Source organism: Cydia pomonella, chromosome 1, assembly GCF_033807575.1.
Source record: "Cydia pomonella isolate Wapato2018A chromosome 1, ilCydPomo1, whole genome shotgun sequence".
Classification (NCBI taxonomy): Eukaryota; Metazoa; Arthropoda; class Insecta; order Lepidoptera; family Tortricidae; genus Cydia; species Cydia pomonella.
Window position 1 is genome coordinate 18,326,730 of NC_084703.1, and position 7,457 is coordinate 18,334,186.

Here is a 7,457-nt window from a genome sequence, read left to right on the forward strand (position 1 = left end):
GCCAGAGAAAAAAATGACCAAAGAAGACTAACTAGCAAAAGATAGGCAGCGTAAAAAAGAAAAATATTAGATTATAAAAAATATACCCGAATTATATGCGATACAAAGAGAAAAAGAAAGAAATAGATACTTGTTAAGAAAGGAACAAAAAAGATTTGTAGCATAAAGGAAATGACACCTCGTGCTCAAAGAAAACAGAAAGAAATGGCGGTCAAATAGTATTTTTTTGTAGAAATTTGCAAAACACGCCACTAAAATAATTGCTATGCAAGAGATTTAATCGAAATTGCGTAGGTAGTGAGTCAATTAATGATAATGTAACAATTTAAAATAATAGACTAATCAAAGACCGATTGAAATTTAGTTTAGTTTTTTGAATAAAACAATAATTATGTTGGTTACTTAAACTATTAAATAACAAATAAGGATCGGCTGTAACAAAATTCTTCTTTTTCAGAAGCATACATATATATTTCTTTGGGAGACTTTTTATGCCACCTTTTCACTATTTCATAGTTTTATGAAGGTATATTGTGTATTTGCTAAATGCCAGACATTAATCGACACGTTTTTAATATTGTTGATTTTATTAATGTTGTTAATTTTCTTTAAATAAAGATTTTTATGTCAGATTTCATAAGTTTGTTTCATTACAGTCCAGTGAAAAAATTACCGCCCGATGCCAATTTCATTCCTTTCCTTTATCATTCATTACCATCTCAAACCATTTCATTACCAGCGCGTAGTTCATTACCAGTAGCCCTATTAAATGAAAAGTAATAAGGTTACGAAGGTGCCTTTAGCATAAAAGTGTTAATAAATGAATCCACACATTGACGAAATCCAAAATTTTATCAATTAAAAGAAAAATTACAAATCGAGAGAATATCACCGATTTGCACGAAATGAGAGAATGACCCATGTATCTGGGATATTAGGATAAGGTGGAATATATAGTTTGGCCAAGATCTTTTCTCATGTATAAATTATTAACTAATATAAACAGGACTTAATCGCGTATTAAGTTTTATGTTTACATCCGACATTCCGAGGACGGCGTTGTCCCTGTGGTCTCGAAGAAGACTGGCTAAAGTTGACATCAACATCTTCTAGCCGCGCGAGTTTTTCGAACTACTCGCACTTGGTCTTGTTTATTGACTTGAACATTTTGCGCACTAGGGATGTTACTCTGTCGACACACAACACTAACGATATCCGATTTTTCAACTGTCGATATTCGTTCTCGCTTACATATACTAATAACTGGGGGCCTACCGCAAAAACCGAAATTCGCAAATCGCGGAGATCTTTGTCTTTTACTCTCGCTAAGATGTAATAAGACAGAAAAACGCCCGCGATTGATGAACTTTGATTTTGAAATAGAAATATATTTAAGTATTGTAAAAACCTTCTACATACAGTCAGCGTCAAATACTTCGTAGCAGTCAAAGTAGCCAAATAGTTCGGTACACCATATATTTAGTATGGTGTACCGAACTATTTGGCCACTTTGACTGCTACGAAGTATTTGACGCTGACTGTACAGCGCCACTTTTGTTACAAAAAAAACTTACTCACTAAACACTTAAAACTAAAAAAAAAATAGATAGCACACAGCAAAACAAGAGGAGTAACACATAAATAAATATATATTGGCGCTGCTATAGTGGCTACAAAGGGACACCACTCAGCATATGCTTTGGTAATAAATACCACAGCGCTGGTCTGCCGTGGAGCCCCGGGCCGGAGGATAGCTTTAACTAATCATCTAACGGTAATGACGAGCATGTACAATATTGCATTGCTTGAGATTTTCGCGGTAATAGCCCTGGATTCCATGTGGATGAGATTAATATTTTCTAATTAATACCTACAAGCATAATAGAAAAATATAGATACATAGAAAAAACTCTTTCATCATCATTTTCAAAGAGAGTAAATACAGTCAAAAAGAAAGGTACTAATAGCAGACAAAGCAAACAGTAAGGACAACCGAAAGATAATATCGCGCATAAGCAAACAAATAAAAGAAAGCATAAGGAAAGATAGAAAAACACAAAGATTGAAAAAATTTGAAGACACCATCGAAAGATCGGACGGAGCTAAGAAAGCTTTTAAAGAACTTAAAGAGCAGGGCATAGAATGGATCCAGAGATAAAAAACAACAAAACCACCGGATCAAAACAAGTGTCAAAACGTATGGATATTCAGAAGTTCGCTACGGATTATTATAGAACCCTTTCTTCCAATAAAGATGCAAACCTAAACAACTGTGCCCACAAAACATATCCTTGTCATCCTTGAGAAAATACCACCAACACTTAAGCAAGAAGTGGAGAAAGCCATCATGTCTCAAAAACTGGATAAAACTCCCGGACTAGACAATACAGTTAACGAGCCGATGAGAGGCACGATACAAGAAATATGCCCAATCCTAACTGACTTTTTAACAGCATCCTATCCTCAGGCATTGTTCCCAATCAGTGGGGAGACTCGTACATAATTCTTCTACATAAAAAAAAGGAGACGGATGATATTGGCAATCACAGACCAATAAGTCATATCAAACGTCTACAAGGTCATTGCAAAAATAATCCTAGAAAGAATCACACAAACATTGGACGAAAATCAGCCATTAGAGCAGGCAGGATTTAGGAAGAACTTCGGTACCATTGATCACATCCAAACAGTCAAGCAGGTAATGGAAAAATACAATGAATATCAGAAGCCCCTGTAGCCGACGTGTCCGTCCACTACAACATCGTTTAGCATGTAGATATAGAATAGCTTATTAATAATTAGAAATAGAAATAGTTTTATAACTAGAAAATAGAATACGTAAATCCATTTTCGTAGCAACGCAATAAAATAACAGTTAGTTCTCGTAAGCCGGACCCCGTAAGGTTGCGCTATGTTATATTGTATAACCTGAAACCGTTACGGTCGACTATTGTTCAGTTGTTCACTCATTAAGTTTCCGTAACGTTATTGTATTATATTAGTTTATTAGGGTTCACCTCCGCAGAATTTCGGCAGTCAAAGAAGTATTGTCCATTTTATTGTGTATTATTAAGCGTAGTTTTAGTTGCGTGGGAAACTTTCGGTACCGTTACACCGTTATCAGGAGATAGTAATGTTACCTCAAAAGGACCAAGGATACGGTTATCCGCGTCATTCTCTCGCACGCACTCGTTCGGCAAACGTCAACCTCCTGAGTATCGTTACGCTAGTAGAGCAAAATAGTGTTGCCTCTAGTCTAGTTAAGCTTTCACGAATAAAATAATCTTCGACGATCAAGATCTATCTTTAAGGAGTATTTCCCTCGATACCAAAACACGCATTACCTAAAGTGGTGACCCCGACGTGATAAGAAAAATGAGCCCAAACCCAGACAAAGGCAACGGAGTCAACATGAACAGCGAAAGCAGCAATCAAGTCGTCGATGCAGGCAACAACGCAGCTAACCCGCTCATTCAACAACAGCCTGCACCCGCACCTGCATCGGCCAGCACAGTCAGCGCACCGTTGAAGATACCTGATTTTTGGCGTGACTCGCCGCGCATCTGGTTTGCCAGCTTCGAGCACGCTACGAGGGACTTAAACAGAAGTGACAGCCAGCTAGCAAGCATGGTAATAGCTCAGTTAGACAAGCAAGATGTCCAGCAAATAACAGACATCCTATTCAACCCTCCTAAAACTGAGTACTACAAGGCCGTAAAGGAGCGTCTCATTGCCGTTTACGAAGAGTCTGACAGCCGGCAAGTGAAAAAGCTCCTATCCCAAATGGAGCTCGGCGAGCAAAAGCCCAGTCATTTGCTAAGGCGAATGCGTGAGCTGGCCAGGAATAAGTTTAATGACAACATGCTAAAAATCATATGGACAAACTCACTGCCACCATATATACGCTCGGTGCTTTGCGTAAGCGAAACCTTCAGTGAGAAGGCAACGCTCGATGAAATGGCGCGACTTGCCGACAAGATGATGGAGGAATCGCCGAACGTACCACAGATTTCAGCGATATCGAGGCCAGTGTCGATTGCGTTATCGCAAGATCAACATCAGCAACCGCCGCTAGCACAGAGTTACGCGGCCACCGACACTCAGTTCATTCTGAGTGAAATCAGAAAATTAAACATTAGAGTCGAGGAGCTAAGCAGATGCCCGCAAGCCAGGCGACGCCAAAGCCGTTCCCACAGTCGACGACGTTCGGATCTCCGTTCACGAAACAACTCGAGGTCCGAGGACAGAAGCAAATCGCCATCACCATGGTGCTACTACCATCGACGTTTCGGTCTGGAAGCAACAAAATGCAGGCCGCCGTGTGCTTTCCGACCCGTTACTTTGCCTTCGGAAAACTAAAGAAGACGCTGGCCGCGGCGGAATCCAGCGTACTAGAACATTCACACCGCCTTTTCGTAACCGACAGGAAGACGAAAGTATCGTTCTTGGTAGATACCGGCGCAGACATCAGTGTAATACCAAGAGCGAAAGGCACACCTGAATCACCTCTATCGTTTCAACTATACGCTGCCAACAACACGACTATACCTACGTATGGCGAAAAAACATACGAACTCGACCTTAACCTGCGCCGTCCGTTCAAATGGAAGTTTATTGTTGCCGCCGTGTCGAAACCAATCCTCGGAGCAGATTTTCTGAATCATCACGAGTTAATAGTCGACGTGACGAACCGAAGATTGATCGACGGAAAGACATTGCTCACTACAAACGCACAAATATGTAAAACGAACATACCTACAGTTCGGAGCATCCGCGTAGGACAAACGTATCACGACATACTTGCTGAGTTCCCTGGAATTACAAGACTTACATCAATGAAACTCAGTCCCAAGCACACAGTCGAACATGTCATTGAAACAATTGGTCAACCTGTTCACTGCCGAGCGAGACCAATCGCACCTCATCGCTACGAACAGGTCAAAAAAGAATTTCAAAACATGATAGAACAAGGCTTATGTCGTCCTAGTAAGAGCTAATGGTCCTCACCGTTGCACGTAGTGCCTAAGAAAAATGGAGATCTACGTGTATGTGGTGACTACCGAAGACTCAACGCCATCACGATACCCGATCGCTACCCTATACCACGCATACGCGACTTTACGTATCAACTCGCCGGGAAAACAATTTTTTCTACGATCGACCTCAATCGTGCCTACCAGCAACTTCCGATCAGCGAGCGAGATATTGAAAAATCGGCGATCATTACGCCGTTTGGATTGTTTGAATTCCCGCGTATGTGCCCAGGCTTAAGGAACTGCGGTCAAACATTTCAAAGGTTCATACACGAAGTACTCAGAGGGCTGGATTACGTTTTCCCGTTCGTCGACGACCTACTAGTAGCTTCAACCACCGAGGAGGAACACCGAGCACATTTACGCGTTATCTTACAACGTCTCGATGAATACGGAATCACAATAAACCCCGCAAAATGTGTTTTCGGTCAACCTACGGTGAAGTTTCTCGGCTACGAAGTGAACAAAGACGGTATCCAACCACCGAAAGAAAAAGTACAAGCAATCGCCGATTACCCAAAACCTAAAACAATCGAAGAATTACGACGTTTTCTCGGTATGATAAACTTTTATCGAGAAAATATCAAAGACGCTGCAATAATTCAATCTCCACTCTGCAAGTATCTACACAACGCGAAGAAAAGAGACAAGTCGCAAATCGAATGGACCGAAGAAGCTACGCAAGCCTACGAAGCGTGTAAAACGAGCATACAAAACGCCGCTCTACTCGCACACCCTCAGCATGAAGCTCAACTCGCGATATTTTGTGACGCCTCAAACACCGCGGCTGGCGCTGTTTTACAACAGTTCACTAAAAACAATGGCAGCCACTCGGATATTTCTCGCAAAAATACAGCACGTTTGATAGAGAACTCCTATCAATATATTTATCCTTAAAACATTTTAGAAAAATGTTTGAAGGAAGACCGCTAACAATATTCACAGACCACAAGCCGCTCACATTCGCATTTACGAAATCATCAAACGACGGCGAATCACCGCGACGCACTCGACACCTACTTTTCATAAGCGAATTCACGACCGATATTCGCTATGTAAGTGGGAAGGAAAACGCTGTAGCGGACGCACTTTCGCGCATCGACGCGATTACCTGCCCAACGCCGATCGACTTCAAAGAGTTAGCCGCAGCGCAAGAAAGGGATAGCAAGATTCAATGCCTGCAGCAACAAGAAAATATATCACTGAAAAAAATCAAGATCGAAAGTCGAATATTTGCGCACCTAACACAGCTGCTTGGTATCGCAAAAACGCGCACAACGCCGTACCATCCGATATGCAACGGTGTCCTTGAACGATGGCATCGAACGATGAAGACAGCACTAAAAGCTAGACTCTTATCCGCTAAAAGTTGGATTAACGAGCTACCTACAGTGCTTCTAGGTGTCCGTGCGTCGCTCCGCGCCGACATAAACGTAAGTGCAGCGCAACTTACATACGGATGCAACATTCGTCTACCCGGGGAATTTCTAACAAACGCAACAAGCAACGACGTCATAATGGACAGCTCCTACGTCGAACAACTGAGAGAAACCATCCGACAACTGAAACCAGTACCGAGTCAACCGCATAGCAACAAAAGATCTATCTTCATTTACCGCGATCTAACTACGTGCGATTACGTGTTTATTCGAGTCGACGCAGTTAGAAAGCCACTGCAGGCGCCATACGACGGTCCCTGCAAAGTACTGAATCGAACCGACAAGGTTTTCACTATTCAGTTACCTACACGCGAAGCAAAAATTTCAATCGATCGTCTTAAGCCTGCATACACCATAACAGAAAATGCAGAGCCCAATTCGGTGCAGAGACAAGGACCTGTGATCACCTACACACCAAGTCCAGCGACGACGCTTTTATCGCCGCCGACGCTGACACCGACGCCGCCGACGCTGACACCGACGCCGCCGACGCTGACACCGACGCCGCCGACGCCGATGCTGCCGACACCGACACCACCGGTGACTGCTGCCTGTGCAAGGAGAGGCCCTGCAACATCTTCTACAAATAAGAACTCAGTATTGATTCCCACGGATTCACGACAATCACGGATGACCCGCAGCGGACGCATCGTTCGTCTACCCGTACGCTTCGCTGAGGAGGGAGCCATGTAGCCGACGTGTCCGTCCACTACAACATCGTTTAGCATGTATATATAGAATAGCTTATTAATAATTAGAAATAGAAATAGTTTTATAACCAGAAAATAGAATACGTAAATCCATTTTCGTAGCAACGCAATAAAATCCACCGTAAAAAGTTACACCGTTATCAGGAGATAGTAATGTTACCTCAAAAGGACCAAGGATACGGTTATCCGCGTCATTCTCTCGCACGCACTCGTTCGGCAAACGTCAACCTCCTGAGTATCGTTACGCTAGTAGAGCAAAATAGTGTTGCCTCTAG